Raw genomic sequence first — 12387 nt, 5'->3', positions numbered from 1 at the left:
GCCTTCCTACAGATGACCCATTTGGGAATGGGGAATTAGGGGAGGCCAAAGGCAAGTCAAGTGCTCTCAGCCCCAAGGGAAGGCAATGGGAAACCTCCAAATAACTCTTGCCAAGAAAACCCTATGATATGTGAAGTCGAAGGCTTTCACGGCCAGCATCCATAGTTGTTTTGTGGGGTTTTTGGGCTGCGTGGCCATGTTCTGGAAGAGTTTATTCCTGACACTTCGGCAACATCTGTGGCTGGCACCGCCAGAGAAACTTTCTCTGAAGATGCCCGCCACAGATGCTGGCGAAACAGCAGGAATAAACTCTTCCAGAATACGGCCAGAGTCCGAAAGCCCCACAAAGAACCCCACAATAGTTTTGCCCTAGCATTTCTTGAAGGCACACAAGGACAAAGATGCCAACTTCTCTGAGATTTTGAGGTTTTCCAAACATAGAAGAACGGATAGTTTGTCTCCTCAACTCTGCCCATCTGATAATGGGCATGGGACAGGGAATGGTGGGCAGTGTGTTGAAGATAACTGTCTGGCCTTACTCCCCTTTGGTTTTGGAGTCTTCATCAGAGAATGCATTCTCTGAAGATGCCAGCCACAGATGCCGGCGAAACGTCAGAAACAAACTCTTCTAGAACATGATCACAGAGCCCAAAAAAACTGTGATAGGTCCAGTCCAGACCAAAGAGAGCAATTTTTGCTAGAAGCAAAACAGAAAAGTGCAAAAGGAGGAAAAAATATGCTTACTGCAGAGAACATAAGAGGCCGCTAGATGGCAGGGATGTACCAATTTAATACATCTCCATTTCTTCCTTTCAGCTCGAGAGAAGGCTTCTTGCAGGACGGAAGCATGTCTGTGTCCAGATTTGTCGTAATTTACATTTTCAGCATCTTTGTATACCCTTGATGCTGGCTTCGGGGTCAGGCTGCTGCATTGTTTATGGATAGCCTCCAAAAAGATCAACATAGGTTCACTTGCAGAGCTGAGCAGCTGGGCCCAGGTGTGTAGGGAACCAGGCTCCGTCCCCGAAAGTCAGTTTCATGCGGATCTTAGCAGGGTCCTCTGGTTTGCAGGATCTAAATAGCATGGCACCCTCTGGAGCTGGCAAGGTATTGCAGAGGCATCAGTGTATGAAGATGCAGCCTTTTACAGTGTAAAAGTATCTGGAGTGATGCCCTGGCTAGCCGCCCTTTTTTGCCACAGTTCAGCATTCCAAGTTTCACCTCATCCTTCCTGTTTTTAGACTTCACATAATACTGTAGTCCTTACCACCCACCCTTTTTAATCCACATTTCTGTCACTAGGAAAAGTAAACCGAGGGAAGGCAAACTCTCTCTATCGGAGAGACAGGGTTGTGAAGAAGTCTCCCGCTTTCTTGCCTTGGTTGAGTTAAAAGGTTCATTTGTATTTGGCATGGGGCTGTTAGTGGATTGAATTTCAACATGGACCTCACTTCCACCAGACATGTATGAGCACCCTGAGATCTTCATGGCAAAGCTACAAGTTCTGTGGTCCCGATATCTATGATTCAAAACCATAGATAGGGAAGTCCTCAAGCCATGGTTCTGGTTGTGAAGCGGTACCTTGCCATGCCTGCCGTCCTTTAGCCGTGGGGTGCCTTGGTCTAATGGGGCAGTACATTGGGGCACTGATGGTTTCAGACTTCTGAAGCCCTTCCTTGAGTCCCAGTGGCGTTATGTTCGGCTGGTCTCTCCATGCTTCAAGGCTGGAGACATCCTTTGAGTTTGTTCCCTCCCTCCTTGTTGTTTCAGCTGTAGGAGTTGGAGCCAGTGTTGGGTCTCTTGCCACGCAGGTGCTGTTTGCAGAGTATTTATATCATCTCTACGGAGCTCTTCGAAAGCCAGCGTTGTTTTGAAACCATAGCCCTGGGACACGATTGCCCTGTTCTTCCTTTCCAGAAGGGACGGGACGTGTCTCGGTGTGGGATTGCTGTTCCAGATACATGGCCTTGTTGCTTCCTCCATTAACCTCAAGGCCTTGGGCATAGGCTGCCTTTCTGCTCCTTGCTCACCGCTCTGTCCCTCCAAGGCCGCCTCTTAACCTGAAGAAGCCCTGGGTTATTTGTGTTGTTCTTGGCAATGTTGGCCTGGCCCTTCTCAAACGCCGAGGTGAGTGTGCTTGGAGGAGCCAGAGCCTGGTGTTTGTGTTGGACTTTGCTGCAGAGGGAATTAGTTCAACCCTGCTGCTAATTGCTCCTGAAGTGCAGGGCTCTGAAATGCACACTTGCACACTCGCACACACAACATGCTTAGGAAGAAAGCTAGCCCGCTTGCTCAAGAAAACACCCGGGTCTTCACTGGAGTCAACTGCGTCCAGTTCTGGGCACCGCAATTCAGAAAGGATGTTGGCGAATTGGAGCGTGTCCAGAGGAGGGCAACCAAAATGGCCTATCAATAGGTGCCCACGGGCCAATATCCTGGTATAGGAAGTATGAATATTGCTGTTTTATGGCCAATTTTATTTTTTGCAATTGGTTTCAAAATGCTGTGGGGTCATTTTGCCACCTCCCAACATTTATGTTTTGTGAACTTTTGTTACAATCGCAGGAACGAACTCTCCTACTTCGAGGGCCTGAAAAAGCACCATATACTATAAAAGGAAAATGCTTCTTTCTTTGGTTGCAGTTGCCTAAAGGTAGAACCAGAACCTCTCTTGGCAAGCATCAAGGAAGTCTACCTTTTCTATAAGCTGCCTCAGTAAAGGCTTCCTTAGACATTTCGTTCATCTCTATAACGATTAATAGAGCCATTAATTCCCTCCAATCCATTTTTTTTCTCGCATCAGCCCTTCACCAACAATATTACTTTCCAAATTCGACCTTGGATAATTCTCACGTATTGCGTTGCTCCAAGAACGGTGTCATTTTATCCCCTTCACCTGCCTGGTATACATTTTTTTAAAATAACAAAAAAACCACTTCTTATTCTCTTTGTACGTTTTAACCCTTTTGCTTTCCACCTGTCAGAGCACGGGAAGCCTTCTCTTTCCTCCCTGGCGGAGAAGGCCTCGGATCATTTTACTCGGGGGCTGCCTTAATCATTTCTCCACCTCGAGGAGCATTATAAATTGCCCGGCTCTGGCTACTTACGGCATGTAAAGCTATCTTAATCGGCAGCAGCCTGACAAGTGCGTATTGTTTCCCTAAGTCTTCTTTATTTCCTGCTCCGGTTCTTACTCTCTCTTTGCTGAGATTATCCTCTAGTTCCTGTGAGGATCAACAACGCAGCTTGAGTTGCAGTCTGGGTTGTATGGTTGAAAAATGTGGGCATCATCAACAGAGCGACAAGACTGACCACTGGCACCTAAACATTAGGAAGAACGTCTTGATGGTAAGAGCTGTTCAACAGTGGAATACTGATCTGTGTCCAGTCTCTAGAGCAGCAGAAAATAAGCTTGCTCCATCCTCAGTGTGACATCCCTTCAAATACTTAAACAGGGCTATCATATCACTTCTTAACCATCTCTTCTCCAGGCTAAACATCCCCAGCTCCCCAAGTTGGTCCTCATAGGACATGGTTTCAGACCCTTCACCATTTTAGTTGCCCTCCTTTGGACATGCTCCAGTTTCTCAACATCCTTTTTGAATTGTGGTACCCAGAATTGGACACAGTATTATTCTAGGTGAGGCCTGGCCAAAGCAGAATAGAGTGGCACTATTACTTCCCTTGATCTTTAGAATCAGAGTTGGAAGAGACCCCAAGGGCCATCCAGTCCAACCCCATTCTGCCATGCAGGAACTCTCAGTCAAAGCATCCCCGACAGATGGCCATCCAGCCTCTATTTAAAGACCTTCAGGGAAGGAGACTCCACTACACTTTGAGGGAGTTTGTTCTACTGTCGAACAGCCCTTACTGTCAAGAAGTTCCTCCTAATGTTGAGGTGGAATCTCTTTTCCTGTAGTTTGCATCCATTACTCCATGTCCTGTTCTCTGGAGCAGCAGAAAACAAGCTTGCTCCCTCCTCAATATGACATCTAGACACTATACTAGTACTAGATATTATACTAGTAAGTAGTACTAGGCACTATACTAGTAAGGCCTGACCCAGGTTTGCAAGTGGGGTCATCCACAGCACTTTCTGAAGGTGTCCAGATCACGACCAGCAGTGGGGTGAGTATTTTTGGACTGCATTCAAAGGATATATCAGTTTGGAAGACTGCCCCCCCCGTTATACCTAGCACTCTGCTTAGACTTATGGGGAGGCATCTCTCTGCACCCCTGCCCCATTTTGTGTATGTTCTCCTTCCTGAGGATGCTCTTGGAAATGTGGAGCCTGTTGTGGGCCCCACGTGTCACTGTGCCTTTTTCTTTTCCTTCCTTTCTCCTTCCAACCCTCCTTGTTCCCAGCTTGAGAACAGCCCTGGAAAAACTCAAAAGCTGATGTGCGGTTTGGCTTGTTTTGTTTTGTTTGTTGTTCTGTTTTTTTGCTTCCTCTTTAATGTTCTGACACCCTTACGGTCTTGTTCATGCAACGCTAACCTCTTTCTGGCCTTTTCTGCAGGACTCCCTACTAAGAGCCTGGCTCCGTTTTCTCGCTTCATTCTCGCAGATATCTCCAGTTGGTTTAGCTGTTAAGAATGTGGTGCCATGTGTGGAAAGGGCTTTCTATGTGTTGTTAGTGCCCACACATGTGAAGTCAAAGGCTTTCATGGCTGGCATCGTAGTTTTTTGTGGGGGTTTTTGGGCTATGTGGCCATGTTCTAGAAGAGTTTATATGTGAGCTATATGTGAAAAGTGAACATTGTAGGGGGGGAAATAATAATCCCAGAATGCATTTTAGAAGAAACTTTGGTCTCTAGAAGGTTCAAAATATTTTACTTTACTCATGCAAGACATACCTGGCTTCTTTGTTTCTAATGTTTCCTAACAGGGAATTTGCCAGTTTCATGGCAGACGCATGCTGGAGCTGTATTTCCAATAATCCCTTCTTAGGGTCAATAATGGCAAGTACTGTCTCCCCATCAATTGTGATTTCACCGTTACTTATATGAAACCATCACTGCCCAGTTTGGAGAGACCCCCTTTTTCAATCTCGCTTGTCTTTCCCCCCTTTTCCTCCATCATCTTCATCACTAGCTTCTCCTTTTATTTTCAGTGCCTCCTTCCTTTCCCAGCTGCAGGGAAAAGCCACTAGGCTTAGTCACCAGGAAATGACTGCATTTGGGCAGGGATGCGAATACATTCTCCTGATGCATCAGTGCTGGAGTCCTTCAAATCCTTGCATCTGCTGTATCAGGGCCCCATTCCCACTTACATTTAAACCGGTTTGTAGTGTGCCTTCACTCCGTGTCAGCGAATCGATTCCAAAAGGCCGTTCTCACTATGCTTGTCAATCATCTGTGTGTCGTTGGTGACATAAGCGGCAGACCGGCTTGGGAACTATATATATATATAAGAAAATTGATAGAAGATTCGATTTGATTAATTGGTTTTGCAACTACTTGTCACAAAGAGCTGCCATTGGCCCGATGGACTGGCTTGTTGCCAGAGCAATTGCAAGTAGTTGCAAAATCAATTGATCAAATCTTCTATCAATTAAAAAATAAAAATCATGCTCCCATAGGTCACACCAGAAGCACAAAGGCAACGCTGAGAGACCGGGGAAATGGTGGATCTCCCAAAAACTGAGAAGGGATGGTAAATACCCCTCTGCCATTAGTCCATCCCTTCCAGAATGATGCGATTCAGATCCATTGTTCCCACTTGTTGAACATGCTTCGAAATCTATTCTTTTCAATTGAACCGCTAGGAAACTAGTGTTTGGAAGAACAAGATTTTTTTTTGCATTTTCCTTGCTTTATCGCAACAGAAATCGATCAAAGTAGGATCGAAACTAATTCCAAATGGGAACGACAGTCGTATACTCGGATCAGCAATTAGCTTTAAATCATAGTGGGAATGCGGCCCAGGAGTGGGATTTGTGTGACTTGCTACACATTGGACTGCAAGTCCCATTGGCTCTAGCCACCACAGCATTGTCGCTGCTGTTGTTGTGTGCCTTCAAGGCATTTCCAACTTATGGCAACTTTAAGGTGACCCTATCATGGGGTTTTCTTGGCAGAGCTAATGGTGGGGATGATGGGAGTGTAATTCAACATCTTGAGGGCTGCGTGATTTTCACTTCTGCAAACCTGTGGAAACCTGCTGCTTCTTAAAGTTTAATGATCCTTTGCTCCTTTACTTTTTCTTGTCTTTTAAAAATCCAAGGACTTCAGTTACCATTACAAGTGGGATCTAGGCCATTCCCATACTTTTTCTCTGTAACAAGAGGGACTAGCCCCATATTGCCCATGAAAAGTTCAGATCTTATATCCTAGTGGGATCTAAGGGATCCCCTTATTGTTTCCCCCTTCCAAAACCTCAAGTCCTCTCTTTGCCATATAGGAAGAAAATGTAGGGATTCAGAGATGACCGTTCTTGTTGTTGTTGTTGTGTGCCCTCAAGTCGTTTCTGACTTATGGAGACCCTAAGGTGAACCCGTCGTGGGGTTTTCTTGCCATGTTTCTTGTGAGGGAGGTTTGCCATGGCCCTCCTCCGAGGCTGGGAGAGTGTGACTCGCCCATGGTCACCCAATGGGTTTTCATGGCCAAGACAGGATTCGAATCCTGGTCTCCAGAGTCGTAGTGCAACTCTCAAACCACTCCATTTATTCCTATACTAAAAGTCCATAGCATTTTTCGGTCGCCATTATTGGCAACTTTTGGGGGTTCAGTGCCTCGCCACTTCGTGGAGGATGGCAAATGATACATGTTCTAATGTATCATTGCAGATACTTTACCATGGCATTTTTAATAACTGATTTGCACAACCCTTTTGCACACAAGTGGTCAGTTTCGTCTTTCTTTTTTAGACATTAGCCCCATGGTAGTGTGATCTGAAGTGTTACAACAAAATCGCAGCACTTACAAAGTGTGACGCTGAATCTTTCCCCTCCTTTCCCCTTCTTGGCAAGAGGAGAGCCGAAAGAGTTGGGCATTGAGCAAGAAAAGCAAGCCCAAATGAGCGGAACACATATTTACCCAAATTATAGAAAAAATAATAAGATGAAATAACCCAAACTCTTCTTCCCCTCTCTTTAACCGTAATGCCACTAAAAATATGAGTCAGGCCACACGATGGAGATGTTGCAGCTGTTTGCACGGTATAAACAGCAACAGGGGACCAAAGGTTGACAAACAAGAGGCAAAAAGTGCAATGCACTTTGGAGTGGAAGCATCCGAAAGTTTGCACCAACTTGGCTTCTGTGCCAAGAAAGGAAAAGAAAGGAAAAGGAGAAAAGAAAGATTGAAAGAAAGAGCTTGTGCCATGAGGAAGCGTACAAGGGAAGTGGTCAGACTTGGACCATTCACCTTAGCTGACGGTGTAGAGCCGAATGCTGTGACAGCCAAAAGCCCGTTCGGAAAGAGAGACCACAAAGTACATGTTTGCAACAATTCTGCACCACTTTTCCTTCTACGAATTGCAAGGGCAGGGAGTTTTAAGGCATGACTTGGCTGCTGGAGTTGACGCTTGCCTATGCAGTTGTCTTTGGAAGAGGGTCCATTGGCCAAAGGACAGCCTCGGACAGCAAGAAGATGCCTGCTAGGAGTCTCAAATGGTTGGCAAGCAGACTGTGTGAAGACAAATGCCCTTCAAGACAGCTCTATAGTCCAATGTGAAGTCAAAGGCTTTCATGGCCGACATCCATAGTTTTTTGTGGGTTTTTTGGGCTATGTGGCCGTGTTCTAGAAGAGTTTATTCCTGACATTTCACCAGCATCTGTGGCTGGCATTTTCGAAGATGCCAGCCACAGATGCTGGCGAAACATCAGGAATAAACTCTTCTAGAACATGGCCACATAGCCTGAAAAACCCACAAAAAACTATAGCTCTATAATCATTTGGCAGAGTGTGAAAATCAGAAGCATTTCAAGATTTGGGGATCATGGAGCACAGAGTTGCAAGGAAACAAAGCTGTTCGATGAAGAAGGTACTCTGAACGTGAACGCCAGCATGATGTAGTGATTTGACTATGACTCTGGAAATCAGTTAGCACCTATCTTTGAGACTGACTGAAATAAAGAAGTTGGCAGCATGAGCTTTTGTAGACTTAAGTCTACTTAAGTCTGTGAAATGCATCTGCGGAAGCAGACTTTAGTCTAGGAAAGCTCATGCTGCCAACTTCTTTCTTTCAGTGAGTCTCAGAGGTGCAACAAGATCTCTCTACATCTCTGATTCTACAGACTAACGTGGCCATATCTTTGAATTCCTTTCTGCATGCGGGGAAAGGGAAAGCTTTTGCATTGAAGCTACATTGACAGAGATCAGTGCTCCAAGGCTGGCAGGGAGACTACCAGGAACCTTCAGATGATGGATGGCTTGGTTTATTAGCCAGACAAGGCCAGGATTGCAAAATGCATCTCATCGTTCCCTGCCCTGGATGAGCTGAAACACCCTGGAGGCCATTCCAGTCAGCATTAGCCAGCTGTAGCAGTGCCAGCGCTGCCCAAAACTTTGCCACCTGCCCCATCCATGGCACTAGGCTGGTATTATAGCTTAGCCCTTCTCTATGGCTTGTTCACAGCAATGGGGATGAGATGGGGAGGGAGGTTATTGCCTCTTGCGTTGCAGAACGGCCCAGACAGCTGGCTGGGGGATCCAGCTCTCTATGTCAGCTGTGCTTTCTTGGCTGCGCCTGCCCAAAAAACTGCTTGGTTGCCCTGGGTTCCTTTGCCACCCACCACTGAGAGGGAAAAACCGAAACAGTCAGCGAAGACATTGCGTTCCAGCTAAATTCTTACAGCCTTTTTTTAAACAAAGAAGGAGAAGAAGCTGTTAACAGATACGAAATTGCTACGACGTGGATCGCGGATGGCTTCCGTAGTAGTAAACCAACCTCGGCTGTGCCGGAAGGTAGTAGAGAGCATGGAGCTTGAATTTGTTTCGAAAAATCAGGTTTCGAGCTTTTGTGGTGGCAGTCATGAAGGGAAGGTGTGACGGGTGACAGCCTATTTTAGGCTGTTTGGTAAAATAGATTTGACCATGTCCCCTTGTCCCGACTTGCAACCGGTCCATTTGCGGTGTACTAACACAGCCTTTGAAACCCATTAGGTGACCTTGGGCAAGTCACATCCTCTCAGCCTCAGGGGAAGGCCATTTGTGCCCTGAACAAATCTTGCCAAGAAAAACCCATGACAGGGTCACCATAAGTTGGAAATAACGTGAATGCACATGACAACAAACAACAGCATAGCCTGGAGAGCCAGCATGGTGGAGTGGTTTGAGCATAGGACTAGGACATCAAGGTTCAACGGTGGACTTGGGCAAGGCACATACTCTCAGCCCCAGAGGACCCAGTGATACATTCGCCTTAGGGTCACCGTAAGTCAGAAATGATTTGAAGTCACTGAACAACAATAACAACACAGCCTTGCTGAATCGGAGCAGACCTTACACTACTTAGCAGTGTTTAGCGCTAAGAGTGTTGAACAATGATAATCCAGTGAGTTACCATCCTCCAGGTATTTTTCTACTCCAGGCCTCAGAATGAATGGGAGCTACATAAGAGCACTTCCGTTCCCTGGAGGAAATGCCTTTTTATAGCCAAGGAACTGGGTGCAAAACCATCACTGTGGACTGCCCTCTCCATGTTTTCTACCCCTTGTGTAGATGGCAGAACGTTCCTTTTTTTCCTCACTGACTATAAGGGTCTTGAGTCATCCTTTTTCTAGGGACAGATGGATGTCTCATGGAGGTTTGGCAGCAGGATCTGTTGGCCATATTCTGCAGCTCATCCAGAGCCTTTGGTACTTGGAACAGACGCTACATAAAATCCAAGTAGGAGGCTTAACTTTCAGTGTGAGCCAAACACACTCAAGTACCATTTTTAAAATGGCCCTGAAGTGTTATGCTTCATGGTCTTCTTCAGCATGCTTCTGAAGCTATGCTTCTAGCAGCTGGAAGACCCATTATATGTGCAAAACTAGGACGAGAGACCTGTGGCTCTCTAGATCAACACTTTCCAAACTTTGGTAACCCAAGTGTTTTGGAGTTCACCTCCCAAAATTCCTGCTTGTTGGCCAAACTGGGTGAGACCTCTGGGAGTTGAAGTCCAAAACACCTGGAAGACCAAAATTTGGGAACCACTGCTTCAGATTATTTTAGATGTTATTTCTCTAACCATTAACCATGTTGGTTGAGACTGGTGGGAACTGGATGGCTACAGGTTTCCCCTATTGCTGTTTTAAGGCAGTGGATACAAGAGGCTGTTATGCTATCTGTATCAAAGAATGCTGTAAGGTTTGGAGGCTTTTTCAAAAAGAGAAAGCAAGTAGGTCTCTGATTCAGTCTCCGAAGAGCAGGAAATGCTGAAACTGGGCAATTGGGTCTGACTCAGGATTTTGCTCAAATGCGATGAGTGTAAGGCCCAGTGCCTATTCTGTTTCATGTCAAGAAAAGAAAAGAAAAAGAAGGCCCAAGTTAATTTAGCTTGGAACTCTTTTAACTGTCAACATAAATAAAAAGCACAAAAAATCGGGATCAGGCTGACATTTGCAAGGGTCAGCCTTGAAGTGCTGCGTCCAGGAATTCCAAACTTAACATGATGTTTGTTCTCAGTTGCCTCCTTGGCCCTGGTCCTAGATGGCCATGTGCAAGAGGCCTGACAAGTGTCCTGCTGGCGGCGGCATCATCTCTTGGACTGATTTCTGAAATGGCCTGGAAAAGGCTTATTCAGAAGCTGCCGTCTTGCATTGCCCTGGTATTGAGGATTTGACCAGAAAACTGAAGTTCGGAACTGTACTTGGTCCAAAAGAGATGTCATCCTAAGTCTGAGTGGGAGAGACACAGAAGAAGGGATGATGCTGTGATGAAAACTCTGATAGGAACATAATTCATCTTGACTCAGACCATTGGCCATCTAGTGCAGTTTAGTAGCGTTTGGAAAAGTTGTTGTTAATAATGTTGGACTAATGGCCAGAATTTCGCAGCTAGCATGACCAAACATTATTTTAAACGTTGTTTGCACTGACTGGTAGTGTCTCTCCAAGATCTCCGAAGGAATCTTTCCTAGCCTATATGGAGATGAGATGGCAAGCACTGAACCCAGGACATTTGGCAAGCCAAAGAGGTGTTCTCTTGCTAAACTTAACCTAATTATAAACCTGATCGCATGAGAAAATAAAGTTGGAATGGAGTGGAAGAGTACCAGCTTTCTCTGAGCCTCTCCACATGCTGTCATAGCACTTCCAAAAAACAACAACCCACCTTCTTCTACCCCCATAACCTAAATCAGATGGGGCATATTGCACAAGCTTAACTGGGTTTACTTGTGCCCACTTTGTCATCCCCTGCAAACAGGTGGGCTCACTTGCCACAAATGACTTAGCTCCTTAAAAATAGCTCCGAGTAAGATACCACTATGGCTAAAAGTGTGACAATGCTGCAAAGAAAGAATAAGATCTGGCTGTTGTCACAAGGAAGAGTGTCAATGGGGTAGGATACAAGGTCTAAGCATGCTTCTAACTCCTTCTCCTGCCAGAGAGCATAGAGGGGCCCTTTCTGGGCAAACGCCGCTCGACTCCCACTACAGATTTTGCTGCTGTGTGTTGCTCCACAGCCAAGAAGATCCAGCCGGACCTTATCAGTGATGGGACGGGGGAGAAAAAGTCTTCCAATGGCCACAGCACTCCCCCGTCCCATCACTGCCATAGAAGAGACAGCCAGGAATGTATGCCTGCATTTGTCCTTCCCATCCTGCTTCAGTCTCCTTAACCTCTCGCCTCTCGCTCTGTTGGGAAGAAGGAAAAAACGAGGCCTTCGGTGCCAAAATGCACGCTTCTGCTTTTCCCCCCAGTCCCCAAAGGCATGGCGGAAGAAGAAAGAGAAACATTGGACGTTGGCTCCTGCTGGGTCCATCTAGCTCAGGAATTCTGGCACCGGTTCACCTCTGTTTTCCAAGGTTCCAAGCAAGGCTTTCCCACAACATTGGAACCTATCTGAATTTTAAGATCCATTCTCAGTCCCACCACCATCACAGGTATGTTTGGTTAAGGACATGACAAAGACTTGTTGGTGGCTGTTCCTGCTCCCCTTCCATTGGTAAGTAAAGACTTCTTTTTATTTGATGACTAGATGGCTATACGGAAAGGTCTTCAATGCATGCATGTGCTATATCATTATATACTTTTAAATTATTTAAAGGATTTTTTGTGGGTTTTTCGGGCTAAGTGGCCATGTTCTAGAAGGGTTTCTTCCTGACGTTTCGCCAGGATTGGACTCTCTGAAGATGCCAGCCACAGATGCTGGCGAAATGTCAGGAAGAAACTCTTCTCAAACATGGCCCCATAGCCCAAAAAACCCACAAAAGACTATGGATGCCAGCCATGAAAGC

The sequence above is a fragment of the Sceloporus occidentalis genome, unplaced genomic scaffold, assembly GCF_023333645.1.
Source record: "Sceloporus occidentalis isolate IW3139 unplaced genomic scaffold, rSceOcc1.0.p SCAF_8, whole genome shotgun sequence".
Taxonomy (NCBI): Eukaryota; Metazoa; Chordata; class Lepidosauria; order Squamata; family Phrynosomatidae; genus Sceloporus; species Sceloporus occidentalis.
The sequence above is the reverse complement of the archived record's forward strand: the minus strand, read 5'-3'. Positions refer to the sequence as shown.